This window comes from Falco peregrinus, chromosome 14 (assembly GCF_023634155.1).
Source record: "Falco peregrinus isolate bFalPer1 chromosome 14, bFalPer1.pri, whole genome shotgun sequence".
Lineage (NCBI taxonomy): Eukaryota > Metazoa > Chordata > Aves > Falconiformes > Falconidae > Falco > Falco peregrinus.
The window spans coordinates 21,227,041-21,244,553 of NC_073734.1; the positions used below are offsets into that span (position 1 = coordinate 21,227,041).

General features: G+C 43.5%; 1 long non-coding RNA gene across 7 annotated transcripts in view; it reads right to left on the minus strand.

The window, feature by feature from the left end:
* Nucleotides 1-17,513, minus strand: part of LOC129785618 (uncharacterized) — a 786,935-nt gene that overhangs the window by 92,940 nt on the left and 676,482 nt on the right. For all 7 annotated transcript variants that reach the window (XR_008749761.1, XR_008749763.1, XR_008749764.1 and 4 more), the window contains one exon: nt 16,944-17,035. This is a non-coding gene — a long non-coding RNA (uncharacterized LOC129785618). The remainder of the gene's footprint in view (nt 1-16,943; nt 17,036-17,513) is intronic.

Here is a 17,513-nt window from a genome sequence, read left to right on the forward strand (position 1 = left end):
CCGCTTCACACAGCACCTTGTGCACGGGCTCCTCCTGCCTGCGCAGCTGCAGGGGCAGGGTGCAGGGTCCTCCGCCTCCCGCTGCCCATTCCTGTGGATAGCTGGCTAGCTGAAAAAGGTCTCATAGACATAGTCCAGCTGGCTGGACAAAAATGCACATCGCTCTCAGCTTATCTGAAGTAAAGCAAAATACACTGTCTTTGGCTGTCCTTGTTACACAATAACAGGAAGATTTTGGTGGGAAAAGAATGTTGCAGGTGGGAACAGATAACTACAGAAGAGAAACTAGGGGCGGGCTTGGTATTTAGGCAACTAACCAATAATGAGCTTAACTTTTGTAATATGTATGAGCTAATTATAACAAGGCATAAAAGGTGACTGTAAGGGACAATAAAGGAAGTCTGCTGATCACTCATATTGAGTGACTGTGTCTTCCCTCCATCGCAACACATTCCCACAGCTGCTCCTCTCGCCCTCGGCCGTGCCAGCACCACCCTCCCGGGGGCTTTGCTGCAGCTAGGCAGCAAAAGGTTAGGAGCTAGGTTAGAAAAATCTGCAAGGAAAAGGAGGTGGGTTTTCATCCCATCCAGAGCTCCATATTGTGGCACTACCATCTCCGAGGAGAAGCCTTCTGCACATTGTTCCCTTTTCTGCCCAACAGAAGGGGAAGGCTGTGGAAGAGCAGGGCTTGAGCAGCTGTGAGATATCTTAAATATAATGACAAACATATGGAGGTTTGTCCTGCAAGGACTCACCCACCTGTACAAATTTTGGGTCAGGTTACCTGGTGTCTCGCCAGTAGCTTCAAAAGAGTTTTATTTATTTACTCTAGCCAAGAATTTGGCGCTCTATTTTTTAATCTGCCCACATCTTTCACCTCCTCCTGTAGCGCTTGTTCTCCCAGGGCTTTTTTTTGCCATTAACACTCCCAGTTCTGGATGATTATTACATTAACAGGGATTCCAGCTGAGGGTGGGGCTCACTCCCAGCAAATTAGTCAGTGTGGATCTCCACTCCCCCATGGCTTGGTTCCCACCAGTATCTGAGCAGGCTTGTACATACCGCAACTCTGCTGGAAAGAGACCCCTCATGTGTCATTCATAAGCTGAGCAGATGAGACAGAAATGACACCCGAGTACCTGAATTACAGAAAGAAAACTGACATTTACTAAATACGTTCTGTAATTTCCCAGTGCCAGATGCTGCTTCTGCAAACCTTTCCTGCTTGCTCCTACGAGCCGAGCTTTTGTATTTCACTTTGTACGCAGAAGACTCTAAAGATTCTGGATACAATCATAAGCACACTGTAAAGACCAGATCCTTGAAAGAGTTGAGTACCTCCCCAGATGTGCTAACTACCCGTCTATAATTTTATTTGGATCTAATAAAGTACACAGACTGAATTCTTAGAAAAGGATTCACCGGCACCAATAAACTAGTACTAGAATTTGGTCTTACTAATTCTTCACCACACTGAGACAGAAATGATTTAAGCTGGCCCATAGCAGCACTCATCCTTTCTGAGATGAGGCTCCTAATTCCATAGCTGACGTTGGAACCAAACCACAGACATCGAGAAATAACTCAAACCACTTACAACGCAACTGTCCCTTATTCAACCTCTACTACATTCAGATGAACTTCCTGAACTAGGTGGTCAAGCAAGGTTAGCTTCACAGATCCTAAGGTGGAAGAGGAAAGTGATTTTCTATCATTGAAACTTCTGAGGCCGCACATTATAACAGAAAGATCAATTTACCAAAAAGGGAAATAAGATTGCTGGGTGGAGTCGATGCTTAAAATGGAGTTAGCATTGTTTTTGAACTTATTTAGAAGCACGATGGAGAAACACAGCTTTGTTTCCATTTATAAATGTCCAAAATGACAACCTGAATTTAGAACTTGACAAGTGCCAGGCTGACTTAATTGGTAACAGAAGGACCATATTCTAGCTGAAACATAGGTACGCCACAGGCAGTAGGCAGCAACCTGCCCCAGCTGACCACAAAGTCAGCTGGAGAAAACCAGGGTGGAGAAATGTCCTATTAGGTCCCTTCAGTGTTCATCTGAGGCCTGATTCTCCCATATATACCTGTACCTAACCAGTCATGTCCACAGCGTCACGTTAGGGTAGCATTTTGGATTTATTCTGCTCTGATATCAAACAATGAATAGCCCTACCTAGAGTTCTCAAGAAGGAAGAGACATTTGAGACTATTCCTCCAATATCAAATGTACTTGTAGATTGAGACAGTTTTAATCTGCGGTTCCCAACAGATTTCTTCTAAATTTCTTCTAGTTGAACACAGAGCTGTGTAATTCAGCTGCAGGGGTTGAAAGGGGAAACGTGACATGAGAAGCCATCAACATCTCTCTTTCAGAAGTGTCTGGAGAGCAGCTGCAGTTGCCTTCCCTGAATTTTGCTGCAAATTGAGGTTTCTCACTGCCAGCTGCCCCAGGGTACATCACCCCCAAGAGCCTAAGGCTGCACTCCCCTAGGCCAGCCGCGTGGGACCGGGGCCTTTGGTGGCAAACCCTGTTCCTGCTGCTCCCCGTGTGCTATCAGCACCTGCGATAACGTGAGCACTTCCCCGACACAAAGCACGGCTGGCGGCGGCAGCAGGGGCGAGCGGCTCCTCTTCAGGCAAGCCACAGTTTCTCGTGTTTGCTGGAGAGCCTCTGAAAGCTGTACACAGTTAGTGACTTCCTTCTTCAGAATTACCTGCCCCCCCCCCCCCCCCCCCCCCCCCCCCCCCCCCGCAAAGCCATGTAAAATAGATCCGGGCAGGAACTGAATTCATTACTAAGTACAAATTATGATATCTTTAATTTTACCTATCCACAGAGGGAAATGCACCTTGTGCACCATACAAATCCAATTTAAGCGCTGAGAATAGGCTCTAAGTAGGACTTAAGTAGTACAGAGGCCGTTAGGCTGACCCTCTAGACTGGGTTAATTTCATCCAAAGCTTTTCCAAGAGATAAGGAAACAATCTTTCATGTACAAAGTGCTTGAGGAAACCAAGAAACAGTAAAAGAATCTGCCTGCTTTGAAAGCTTTGTATCTCACCCTCAACACTCAATAGAGAGATGTGTTGTGTTGACGTACTGTAGATTACACCTTAGCCAAATGGTGAAGTTAAAAGGAAACAGGATCCCTTGACACTGTTTTAGACAACCCATAATACGGCGCTATCATTAAACGCAGTTTACAAAAGGCTTCTATTTACATGTCTGCAGAAAATAGAACAGGGCGCAGGATGCTGATTGCAGTGTAAATGTTAACCGAGGGACTGAACGGCACTCGCTGGGGGTGCAGGAAATCTAGTGCAAACAAAAAGAGGAGAAAACGGTCTCGCTTGTCCGAAGCAGCCCTGCATCCTGGCAGGATGGCTTGCGGTGGAAACAGAACAGCCCTTACGGTCCAAACAACTCAGTCATGCCACAGGGCAAGTATGAGGATTAATGGGAGATAGCCGGCAATTGAAAAGATGGCTGTGAAAAGGTAGCTCAGTGCTGAAAGAACAAGAGACAGGCCTCGGCACAACTCAGCCTCTCTGCCGGCTGCTTCAGAAAAGGTCTCTAGTACTGGTGGCCAGAAGTTAAAAGAGGTGGCGATGCACACCTGTCCCTTGGGAATGAAATGTTTTCAAGGGAAAACCTCACTCTGTTGTTCACACCTGGGCCATTATATGTGTGTGAAAGTCTACCGAGTTCACCTCGGAAAGGTGGGGCTCTGCTACGGATGAGCGAATCCACATCCATTTTGCTCCTGGAGTGCTTTGGAATCGGGAGGGGAGAAGGAAAGCCCAACTCTAAACAATTCTCTGGATAAAGAAGAAGAAAATGCCTTTTGGCAGGAGACAGCTGACTTCAGGTGTATATCAATTGCTTTTAATTTCAATAAGAAAAAATGCAAAAGCAAACAAAACCCCAGGAATGTTCTTGGTGACCAGAATATGACCAGTAAGGATCAAGACATCAAGTTTATATTATTTACAGACCGGGGTTATTTTGGGCAGTGCTGTGTCCTTATTTTCTCTTGCTTCCGAAAACATTTCCAATTAGGACCCCTGTAGAGGTGAATGCTATTTGTGACTCTGCTGTTTGTAACCGACTAGTTTTACCCACACACTCAAATAACCCTAAAATGACCTCCATTCATGACTAATCTAGGGCTGAATTGAAAGTGGTGCCTTTGAGGAGAAAGCTCTGCATCGCCCAGAAACAGCAAGTACCGACCTGTGCTTCCCCACTGCTGTCAGCAGAGCCAGGCCACTTACTACCCACTGTAGCTCTTGCCCCCCAGTTACTATATGGAAGCTTGTAATGCCAGGGTTTGTACTTCACCCAAGGTTTACCACAATTTGACCCATCTGCAAGCTTAGACATCACTGCGAGGGGTCAAATTCAACGTATTTTTCTATTATGTAGCAATTAAGACCCAGCCCTGCAAAGACCTGCTGCGAACAGCTTTCCTCAGAGGAGCACTTCCTGCCAGGCCTTTGCATCATAGATGTGCTGTGTCACACACGCTCTAGTATCGTGTGTAGCCACACATTGTCATTAACCACCCTTTAGTAGGTAATAGGGTGAAACATGTCAGTGAACCATAAAGCCAGACTGATTTAGAAGATAAATTGTAATGGCCCAGAAGTAGCTGTTACAGTCTTTTCTGTCAATACTTTGCCTTTAAAAAAATCCCCTAAATACTTACTAATACTATCAAATGTAAGGGCTGTCGATAATGTGTACTTTAAATAGGCCCCAAACACATTACATAATTTGAATTTAAAAAGTCCATCTCAACGATATTTGAAGGTGTTGAAGCAAGCCATCCTGTCGCCTCTGGGACGATCCTGGGAGCAACGCCGCTCTCTGCTTTTTCACATTAACCCTCCCTCGCCGCCCGACCCGACTCTTGCTGAACTGAAGGTGAGGATAAGTCACAAGAGAGAGAGAGACAGAAACCTGGGTGTAGCTGCATGATGCATCAGTTCCAGTGTCAGAGCCAGTGTCAGTTGCTTCTGCTCCCTCCCCTACAAACAAGGGCGATTTCCAAGAGGCATCATTTTGGTGATGCAGGCTGCCGTGTGGCCATGTTGACGGCAACGAGCCATGAAAGTGGGGTGGGAGTGAATGGGAAGGAGCAGCTCGATGGGACAGAGACACTTTATGACGGTTTCCTGGCCCAGTAACGTGTGCCACACTGATGCACCTGCAGGAGGACAGCAGCAAGCCTGGAGGGAGGCTCTGCCCTTACTTTGCCCCATCTCTCAGATCATGGTTTTGTGTTTTAAGTAACAGTACCGTAGCGCTGCCATGCATAAGCGCCTGCTTGGCATCTCGACAGCTGGCTGATCCAGGCACGTACGCAACCCAGCGTGCATTACCACCGCTGAAGATTACTGCTGGTTAGGAGAGCAAACGAGTGGCACATACTGCGATTACGCAAAACAGGGATCATGGTAATTACTGGATAGCTTCAAGAGGGAGGCAAGAGGAATTATTTTTCACATTGCATGTATTAACTGTCAGCGTTAATTATCAGTATTTATGGCTGCCACCTCTGGGATTAGCCAAGTAAGCCCAGTGCGATGAAGTAGGGCATCACTGCTGGAAGTGGAATCATGCTCCTCAGGGCAACGGCGGAGCCATGGGATAATCCCAAGTGTCTTTCAGGTGTCATCCACCTCCTCTGTCTCTCTGGCAAACCGACACACTGCAGTTTTGAACGTCAATAGCATTGAGCAGCAAATATCTTGGCTAAGGCATCTGCTGTCTTTAGGTTTTACTCAAGCTGAGCCAATGCTCCACAGCCTCCAAAGAAAGGGATGATCCTACATCTGCGGAAAAAGCTGACCTATGTATAAATATACTACGTACAACAGAAGTCACATGTCTAATCCTTCTGTTGGGAATCAAGATCTAGACTTCTGCAGTGTTTAAGGGCCTGGGGCTAACAGAGGGTAAAGTCCTCTTTGTTATTAGTGCAGCTGTTTCAAACACATCCAGATGCAGTTCCACCTATGTGGGAGGGCACAGCAGGAACAAAATCACACTCATGCCTGGAGCTGCCTGGGTACAAAACAGAGGCAACGCCGACAGAATCATCACCCTTTACCAGGCCCGTTTCTAAAGGAATCAATAGCTAATTTGGAAGGCAGCATTTCCAAAATCTTGCAAGTAGTAATGCAGCAAGTTAAAGAAGGATGTGGAAGGTGACTTGTTGCACGGCGGAAGCAGGAGACCCCAAAGAGTTTTCAGGAAAGGTGGGGAGGGCAGTTTTGGCTGTGGTCAGGAGCTGTCCCCCAGGGACGGGCACTCTTGGATGCCATCTGCTGGTGCCCCACCTGCTCACTCCGCTTAGGGACCCGAGCTGATCTAGCACCAAGACCATGGGAAGGAGCTTTCTGACTTACTAACCCACACGAACATGACGAGAGATGAAATTGTGCATGACTAATTGTATTCGCGTACATGTTTACAGTTCAAGGCCTGTATGTGCTCATTCTCTCCGGACTAAGTCAGCAAACCCAAACTCTTAGGGCTGCTCTGAACGCCACACACATCCACCTGCGGTGTCGGAGCTCACAGATGAAGGCCCCAAGGGTGCAGCTTCACTTGTGACATGTCTCTAGGTCACTCAAGTGTTCAGGAATGGCTATGCTGCGTACAGTTCTTGAAAAAAGGAGGATTAGAGAAAGAACAGTGCCAAGAACTATCATCCCCTCCAAACAATTCAAGAATAAACTTTTTTTTAATGCCACAAGTAAATGTTGTGTTTTCTATTTAATCTTCTTAACACGCTAAGTAACAGCAGGGATGCACACGCTCCCATCTCTGCAGTAAATGCCCAACACCAGCGACAGCTCCACAATGAAGACCAGGCATACCGAGTTACCATTTCAAGATTGTTGATCATTTCAACTCATAATTTTTTTTAAATGGGAGCATTTCAAATTATATTTTAAGATATCCGAGTCACCCCCACAAAGCACAGTCCGTAGGCTGAGGCACTATCCTTCATTACATGGACTGACACAAGGTAAAAAGCTTTAGGGCACTACAGGGATCTTGGTGAAGCAGCAGCAGAAACTACCATGGACTAGAATAGTACAAGAATATTAATTCGCACTGCATCTGTTGGAATATGATGAAATTGTACCTCTTCCAGTGTAGGCAACAGTAACTATTTAAGAGATGCCCACTAAAGCATCGCTAATTGTAAGCTTGTAACAGAACAAAGGCAGTACTTAGAAAGTTTAGATGACACTTTCTCCCTCATCTAGACCTAGAAATTCTCTGTTACTTTAATGAGCTAATTAATCATACCGTACCCTGACACTTCTGTTTTTCTTATAAATTGTGGACATTATGAATGTTGTATGAATCAGCCTCCTGCAAACTTATTGTTGGAACTAGTGTTTCAGTGTTTTCTAGTATCTAGTATCAGTATGTTTTCTAGCACTGTTGAGATTGAGGATGCACTTCTGAAAGAGTTAAATAAAGCAGGGTCAATTATCACTGGAATGTTAACCAGAACTCTCTAGGGCAAGATAAATCAATAGTAAATACAATCTTACTGGAAAGCGTGTGTCATTTTCAGTTCAGTGTACTGGAGAGCACACTGCTCTGTTAAATTAGTAAGAATTGTAATAATACCATGCCATGTAGCAGAAATAGCAGTAGGTGAAGTTTCCTCCATGAACTCAAGAAGTGATGCAATGGCAGCTTGTATGGATATAATTGTATATTTTGCTAGAATCAAAAATAAAGGTTTTAATGTATTATTAAATTCCTTGCTTGGAGGCAGGCATTCACACACCTACAATTATTTTAATTGCATGTTTGAGATTTTTTTGTTTTTCAGAATTTTATGACAGAAGCTGAAGCTAAAATGAATACCTCGCAATATACTTTCCTGAGTTTCAGTAATAAGTTCGTCTCTTTGGGTAATGGAGCAGTTTGTTCAGTGTGTTATATTTTTAGTTTTATGGAAAGGTTTTGGAAAAATTTGTGCCAAGCAAAATATGTGTGGTAAGCAGTATGCAAACTACTGTAAATTACGTAAGTCTGGAGAGCAGAAAAGAACAAGTTTGGAAGCTGAAGACTACACTACAGTCCAGGAAGAGGTGGACAGAGGATTCACACGTTGCAGCCTCTGAAGTCCTTATGAAATTGTGCCTCTTAGACATAGGGGGAATACAGCCTTTCTTTAGAAGGGTATTTGTCATATTAGGATGAACTGCATTTTAAGAAAGACAAAATATTGTATTTCTGTTTGAAAGAATGACCCTGTGACTATCTGAGAAATTTCACAAAAGAACAAACCAACGTTGACAAATGATGCTCTTGTGGTTAAACTGCAAGTAGGGGGCTGGCGATGCGAACTTAGTCCCTTCTCACGGCAGACTAACATAGAGGTTTGCAGCATGTTCTTACTCTGCAGTAACTTTTCATATCTATTCCTGGTCAGCGGGATGTAGCTTAGCTCACTGTCACAGCAGGATGGTCATGGGAAGACCAAAATCCTTCTGCTCACCACACAGTGCTCTATGTGATTACCATGGAGCATCTGGCACACTACACACATCCCACCTGAGGTCTGGTGGAGCCTTTTACTATGACTTGGCCTCAGTTCCTGAATTCTTCCAGAACCTGGAGAAAAGCATGCTGTTCTCCCTCCCCGAAGCCTGCTGCTGGATCCCCCAGATTGACGTTTTCCCAGATCTTAACAAAAGATAGTATCTTTCATCTCCTTTACACCTGTGGATCACAAGAACTACCAAGACCAGTGCAATTTCATCGATGTCAATGGTATTTTTCCTGATTTAAAGCAAATTAAGTGGAATGGGAATCGGGTCCGAGCTTGGGGGGTGTCACACACTTTGCCATTTGCCACCCCTTCCCACTGGGGTAGGAGGTTGGACAGCAAGCGTTCATATTCTTTCGGCAAGGGCATCTCCTCTAGGAAAAAAAAAATCCATATATACCCAAATCTTGACTTTCATTAAGCTTAATGCATCTGCAGCCAATTGAATTTGATAGAAAGCCTTTCCCAGGTAGTATTTAAGCTCATCAAGAACCCTAATCAATGGCCGGTAGTTAAATGCGTTCTTAACTTTTTATGTGCATTGTCCTTGTGCCATGTGCTGTGATGTCTTTATAACAGGATCATTAGGGAAAATCACAAAGATTAATAAAAATATAAGGTGAATTGGACGCAAGGGATTCCATTAAATAGAGCTGGATTACAGACAAATGAGGCTCTGCGGTATTTTGAGCTGTAATATTTTAAGTGGGTTTTTGCTACGCTCTATTGTTTGTTGGCCTTTTTCTTAGTTCTTCCTTTACAGTTGTACTAAGCTCATGTGAAATAAGTTGGTCCCAGGGCTAGCCTAGAGTTGGGAGGAGAAAAAAGCTCATGTTCACAAACTGTCATGTTTCTATTCTCCCTCCTGGAAAGAATATGAAACCAGGACTTAAAATAAAAGGCAGAAATTCTAAACAACCCCTTCAACTGTTTTTATTCAAAGTCAGAGAGTTTACAGCTGAAAAATTCCATTGATCCATCGATACATTTCTTAGAGAGGAGCAGGAAAGGAGACTGCATTTATTTCAGGAAGATAAGCTCTATTTAAAAACAAACTGTTCAGCTCCAGGCTGAGCTCCACATGCTGACTCTACCCGTTAGAGGATGTAAAAGCTCAGCAACAGGCGGTTGCTCGCCAGCCACCCTTCACGGTGTGAGCAGCCATCTCTGGTAGATGGAGACTTTTGGGGTAGCCTGGGGCAAATCACTGCATCCCCTTGTGCCTCAGTTTCTCCATGTAAAATGAGGAATGATGGCTTCGTCTTTTACCTTTTGTCTTCATTCAAAATGCTACAACATATTATGTCTCTTGCCACATATTATACACAGCACCTACTATCATGAGGCTAGAACTAGTTTGGAGCCCGTAAATGTCAACGTAAGTGCGATACTAATAACTTATCACAAGACGTCAAGCGATAAGGACAGTCTGGGAACACAGGAGTGACTTGTGCATTGGTCTGGGGTGGAGATGTAAGAATTAACTCTTCAAGCACTATAATAAACTTTATGGTTTCCATTTCCTCTGTTTTTCACAGAAAATCCTCTACACCATCTCTGTGTTTTAAGGAAGTCTTACCTCGTCTGTTGTTGTTCTGCTGACCTGGGAACAGGCTTCAGCAGTCTTTAAGGCACCCAATATTAACATGAAAGTCTGTAATCACATTTTCACAGCTGTTAGAGCCCACAGTGTCACTGGGAGTTTGCATGGCTAAAACAGAATTTGCTGTATAATCCATGTGCTCTGCTGTTCATGCATGGTAATTATGTATAACAAAATCCATAAGGAAGGAAACAGCTACATATAGTCTGCTTTTAAAACCTGAAGGGAAAGACTTACTGCTACTATCCAAAGAAACCAACTTAAAAGAAAATAATTTCATTTTTGATGACCAACAACCACTAAACCATCAGTGCCCCCAAATTTCACAATGCACTTGCTGAGCATCCTTGCTGTTTCAGATGGTCAGCTATTAATCTCTTTCAGCCAGCAGATACAAGGTTCTGTGTTACAGCTAGTTTCTCTAAAAAGCAAATCTTTGACTACACTCATAGCACAACTAACAGGCCCACGTGCTGGGAAGAGGATGGTATAAAGATGCCAGAGAAGAGAATGACCTCCATTTCTGGCTACCAGCATCCTGCCCCTAGTGCACATCCACTCCCAAGTAAACTGTAGACCACAGAAGATCTCATTCCCATGCAGAGGGAGATACATGACCAGATTTCCAATTCGACATAACTTACGAAATACCTCTCCATGGAAAATTTAGGCAAAACAAAACTGTCACTGTCATATTTCCTACCCCCTTACCTCCGCCTATTCAGTATTTCATGGGAGCTGTAATTTGGGTGCCTAATTTAGTTCTGTGGTCAGCATCTCTTACAATGTATTGCTTCTGAGAACTTAAAAGCTGTGAAAAACATGTCTGGCAATAGCAGAGACAACCTGAGCACAGCCCCCAGTAAACAGAAGACATTGGATAGAAGAAATCAGTGAAGCAGAGTTTCCACTAAGCACTGAGACTAGGCTTATAAAATAAATGCATGATTAAGAAGAAAAGTGAGGCTCTGGGGCAAAATTTGGTGCCCTTAGCCTCAAAAAAAAATCATCCCAAAACCACTGAACAAAAAAATCACCCTCCCCCCAAACCAAATTGATTTCAGCAGAAAAGTGTCACAAATATTTTTTATATCACTATCAATCTAGTTGAACCTCACAAAACCATAATGTAGGCAGTAAAGTTTGGACCAGCTTTGCCACCAATAGCCTACGACTAAACGTAGGTTTGACACATGGAAAATCAGATGTTCATAGGAATTGCTTTATTTTTAGGCCCTGTAAGAACTAACTCATCTCGATATCTCAGTTGCATTCACTTCTCCGCTCCCAAGCTGTGTCTTGCCCCCCAGTGCCTTAACTGCCCACCTAAACACTACTGCCTTTTGGGGGCAGGGGGATGCGGTAAGGGGCAAGGAAAAGAAACAGCCATCAGCAGAGAAGTGGAGCATTCAGCAGGCAACAGCCTGGTGCTCCTGCTTTTGAGGCTGCTCTTGGGACTCTGGCATTGCCCAACAGGAATATTTCTGCTTTGTTTAACACAGTGAAAAAACATCAGTCGACACTGTAATGTTAAGAGTGGTGGATACAAGTACGACCGATAAACAAACACGTCTTTGTTTTAATAGTGGGGAGTGACTTATCATAGTTAATTATAGGAATTTACAGCTATTTATGTGAACTCAAGAAAGCAGAAAACATTCATTTGTTGGTAGTGTAACTGCTGGGTGGAGGCAGCCCAGATGCATTGAGATGAATGCTAGACTGTATCTTGTTTGTCTTGTTATGCACAACTTTACTATGTAAATTTGAACTTCAGTGACTAGCTACTTGGCACATTAGAATGTATAATTACAGACACACAAAAAACCCATGGAAAGTGACATTTAAACATCGTTTCTTTGTCACATATCAGTTAAATATAGAAAAAAACATATTTACTTTAATCCGCAGTAGACACTTGGTCTCGCACCTGCTGCTCACACGCAAAATATGTCATTATCACTCAGCGTCCATCCTCTTACACAGAGAAAACAAAGTCACTTTGGTTCAGTTTTGTCTCACTTCAAGCCTCAGAGGAGCTGCACTTACTGAGGAATGCAGAAAACAAAACCAAAATAGCGCAACATCAACTACAGTTCATTTGCAGGGGAAAAAAAATTGCTGCTCTTGTGTGTATTCAATAATTATCCCAAAACAATCGTGATGTGATGGCATGAACTCAACAAACATTTTTTTCCCCCCTTTTCAAAGGCCGTGCGATGCTACTGATACAGCACCGTCATCATTAGCAGGCACACCACTAGGGCAGAAAGCGCCTGGCCAATGGTACGGAGCTGGCAGAGCCAGAGACAACATGGTACACTGCACGCCGCTATTAGATAATGCTGCTTATGTCCTACATATTTCTTCTGGACAGGAATTATTGTGAACAATTATTTTAAACAGGTAAACCACCAGTTTCTAAAGAGCATCAGAACTTTTGCTAGGAAGGACCTGAAAGCATTCCTGGCTCTGTAAGGACAAGATTCAACTAGCAATCATCTACATCTAAAACCCGCAGATACATAAATAATTCTCTGGTACTGCAGTGGCTACCTGCATCATCCTCGTCAATGCATTTATCTTTAGAAGACCTCCCGAAGAAAGGAAATAAATATTTTTACAGAGGAAGGACCAAAGTAGAGAGATATTAAGGGAGGAGTAGATTGTCTGGAGCAGCACAAAGTGCAGACCTCCCCGAGCTAGCACTGCCCTAACCTCATCCTCTGTACGGTGCAGCGACATGCAGCTGTGACAGCTCATGCTCCCAGCCATGAGGCTGCCTGTGCTCAGGCTGGGCTATTTTTGAACTCAGACTCTCAGCAAGGCTTGTTCGAAGAGGACTAGATGCCAAGGAGCAGCGCTGGAGCCAGCTCCATCCCCACCGTGGACACAGACATGCCCCCTGTGACTCACCCAGGATTACACCCAAGGAATCTGTGGAAGGAAGAGATCGGAACCAGAATCTGCAGGGAAGCACTGAACCACCTTCCTTCCCATAAAAACAACATTCAGATTGGACCAGATCTTGGAAATTTTCCTTTCTCTTAAGTAAGGCCAAGGATTAAAGGGGCGCAAGGACCCAGGATTTAGGATGTTTCAATCCGGATATTGCAATCTAACGTAGTTTTGATTTAAACTTTCAAATAAGTCTTCTCCCAAACTCAGGTTTCTCCCAACAAATCGCTAACACATACAATTAAACAACAGCATAAGAACAAGTTTTACACGATATCTCACAGAACATGGGACGTGTCTACAAATACCTCAAACTGTCTGTGTAGGATGCAGCCATTTCTGGGGTGGAACCAGCAAATGGTGCGACTGTCGCATAGCAACAGTATTCAGAAGGAAAAACCTGTGTTTAGTGAAAACTGCAGCAGGGGATTTACAGAATACTGTGTTAGTGCTGAGGAATCACACAAGCCAACCAACTTTCCAAGGCTGCCTGTATCTTTTTTTAAAGAACCAAAGACACGGAGCTAGTTTTTTTCCCAAACAGTCCTTACCTAAGGACACCCCACCTTGTTTTCTTGTTAAAAACCTCTCAGCCATTTATATATTATACCTCAAATCTGCACGTCGTGCATTTCAGAAGGAAAAGTGAGCAGCATCTTCTGGCCTATGTTCCCACATTTTTGATCCACTATTTGTTTTGCAGCTATAATGATTATTTGTAGTGAAGAGATCAATGGAAGTTCTAAACATACTCCTGTGACATCCGGCTTACAGCTTGCATTCAGTGACAAATGAAAATAACCACACCATGCGTGGGTGTCTGAACAGGTAACGCAAACATCCAAAGCATAACAGGCCTGAGGAGATACCACAAGGAATACCGATTCAGACTTAAAATGTCACATGACATCATTACACCGTGTGTAACAAAAATAAGGGAGCAGAATGGAAAGGTTGCAAAACTGCTTGCAAACCACACTACCAGGTGGGATGTTGATGCAGCCTCCTGAAATGGCAAGTGAAGCAAACTGTGTAACCCACAATTAATGTGTCTAAAACCAGCCCCTCCCCCCCAAAAAGTATCAACCAGTTGCAGGAAAAGAGAAGAGGAGAGTGAAGGCAGGAAAGAAGGAAAACTTATAAATATTCTTAAGGGATTTTATAGTTAGACATATTATGAAGCACCAAAGACATCTGTAAAATCTGCTTCATTCCACACTAGTAGCATCCATCACACAGAGTGCTTAAACCTTTGTGCTGTTTTTGATTTCTCCATGTGCTTCATTTTCCATCCATTAATTCCTTTCGATCCATTCTTACACATACCTCCTACTTTAACAAACCTTTACAAACCTGTACTGTTTCTCAGGTCACACTTCAATTTGTGAAGAAAAAACCCACGTTTGATCTTTTTAGGTCTTTCCTTTATAAAATAATACTTATTCCAAATGGCTTTCTACTGGTCTGGTTAGGTTTTTGTTTTCTCTGTTTTTTTCCCAAGGCAAAAATTATAATTCATCCCGGTACTACTGAGCTCCTCTTTAGCAAGTGCTAAACAACCAGAAATACAGTGGCTACTGGCTAAACTTCAAAAGCCTGGAGTGTAGTCCCAGCATGGAGGCTGCACATACACGTTAGAGCGAGCTGGATGCATTATACATTTGCCTGACTTGGGTATTCACAGCTGAGGAAATCAGGTTGATTGGTTCTGCATCTTTTGTGAACTCTGACAGATCCTGACCCACATTTGTCATCCTAGTCATTTTATTCCAACCATAAAGGCGACTTTATTTCCACTCCTTACCTGCTCACTAGGAGGCAGGAGGCTGGTTTATTAGGAAAAGAGGTAGGCATTAATCAAGTTACGCGTACAACACAGGGCTTTATCTAGTATTTCATACGTTGGCCTCAGCCCATGTTTCAACTCAATAATATGCGGCGTCCAAATGCAAGTGCAGCCTGACCTCCACATCTAAAGTGAAAGCACAAGAAAGCTTCACCTTTCTTTCCCTCTCAGCACTGGCCAAAACGGGTGCCTACACGCAGTATTAATGGCCCAGCCTTGCTAAGGACCCCCAGGCAGACTCTGCTATCATCTCTCTTAGTCGCATACTCGCCCCACGCTGCCTTCAGTGCATCGGCCGGTGAGCGCATGCAGAGGAAAGGCTTCCCCTGTTTTCCCACCTGCCTACCTTCTGCAGAGGCAGGGACACAGGTGAAGCTCTGTACGCCCAGATGATGGGACTTGCCTTGCACTCACACAGCTCCTTACTTGACCTTTTCACAGCCAAACTCCACGCCTTCCTGCACGGAACTCTTTGGCAGAATCGTAGGTCACCTCTCACAGCTTCCTGACATGCACGTACAAAGCTGAAACTTCCCTTCTGCAGATAAGCTGTTTGTTCGTTTTCACAATGTTATCCTGCCTGTGCCAGTGCATGCTGTTTTAAGAGGTAAGAGTACCCATTTAGTTCATCCCCAGACTGGATTGTGACTTTTTTTCTCAATGTAACCTGAGACAACGTGTCCCACTCATTTTCTGATCATGTCCAGATTGTTTCTCTCCCAAGAACAGGATGCTTCATGATTTCTGACACTGAGTCGGAAGCAACTAAATCGCTCGACAGTTTGTCTTTGAACAACAGGGATGGGAATTGATTATGGCTAAACGAAGCTGTCAGACTACGATTTACTAAGACAAAGCCATCTACATCACCTTACTCCTTACAGTGTTTTGAAATTTGCAGACATGTTACTAGTGAGCATGTATCGATCACTGTTCCTTGGATGTGGCAGAGAGGATTTCCCTATTGAGTGGCTAAATGATGTGTATGTTGGAGCAGATTTAATTGAATGCAAGTATGTTATTGGTAATTTTATTCAGAATTGCCACACGAGACAAATCACACCCATTACTGAGAAGTACAGCTCCTGGAAGGGGGCCCAAACCTGCATCTGAAGTTAAAGGCATTGGAAAAATATAGGGTGAAGGGGTGGAAGGAAAACTGTTAATTGATGAGGAGCATTGCAGGGACATAAGAAAGGGGTTCCTCTTATAGAACTCAAACCACTTAAAAACTGAGCGTCTAGACTCCTTTTCCACATACAGATAGAAACCTATTTTAGACAACTATCTGAAGACATAATGAGCTACCCAGTGAGGACAAAGCTAAAAGACAAATTAAAATAAATCTCTTAAAATTAGGCAAGATGATTCTACTCTGTAGCATGAGTCTGTCCTGAGATATTCCTTATTTTCCTTTCCTCTCACAAAATATTTCAGAAGAATAGTAAAACAGGTACAGAGTCGCAGGGGTAAAAATTAGGTAACTGATGTATGCAGGTATTGTCTGTGATACAATGGTTTGACAATACATATACAACAGCCTGAAACATGAATATTTATAAAGCAACAGTTCCTAATTTTGCAAAGGTCTCCGAGTGTGTGAAAAACACTATGCTGAGTTTGCACGATAACAGTAAAATCTAGAAGACAACTAATACAGTCTACCCTTCACTCGGTGTGCAAATGGTATCATCATTGATGTTAATAGAAATTGCACACACACATTTACAAGCGAGTGTAGTTCGGAGTGCCTACAAATCAATATTAGGGCTGAAAATATTATTTCAAAGAAATACACAAGCTATTAACTTGAGTCCTGATTCAGCTGACAACCACTGAATTTTCAGGTGTTGAAATGCCATGTTGAACATGCAAGAGAGAGGAGAGTTGCATGTTGTGAAACTGCATTTATGACCAAAGCAAATCCTCTGATTGCTTACCAGTGGTGTAAAGCAGCATGCAGGGCTGCTCTGACTTCCCTCTGCGTGGAGTAATATCACATGACAGAACCTCTACTGCACGAAATGGCAAGCTGGGGAAAATAGATAAGGAAAGCATTGGTATTGAAATACACAAAGAACAGCAGATACTCTTTATTGTGTAACACATTAAATTATAGCGGATGGTGTAAGTAATTCGTAAGCATCACTCAAGTATAAAAAAAAGCACTTAAAGGAAAAAGTTTGCAAAATTCATGAAACCTTTCTTCCCCCAGTTTCTGAATCCCCCCTTTTGAGATATCCGCAGGGTACAGATGGGAACATGCAGATTTTTAAGTTGGAGTATGTACGTTTCACAAGCCCGGTAAAATCACACAGCGTGCTACAAAATCCAGGCATCAAAATAGCAAGAAACAAAGACAAGATTCAAACTGACACTGAAGATGTAGCCCAATTTTCTCCCCCTACCCCATCCACCAAAGGAGCAGCTCCTTTGCTTCATGGGGAGGGGAACGGCACCTGCAGTCATACTCCTGCACCTATTTTCTTGCACTGAGTGCAGGCTTGTTC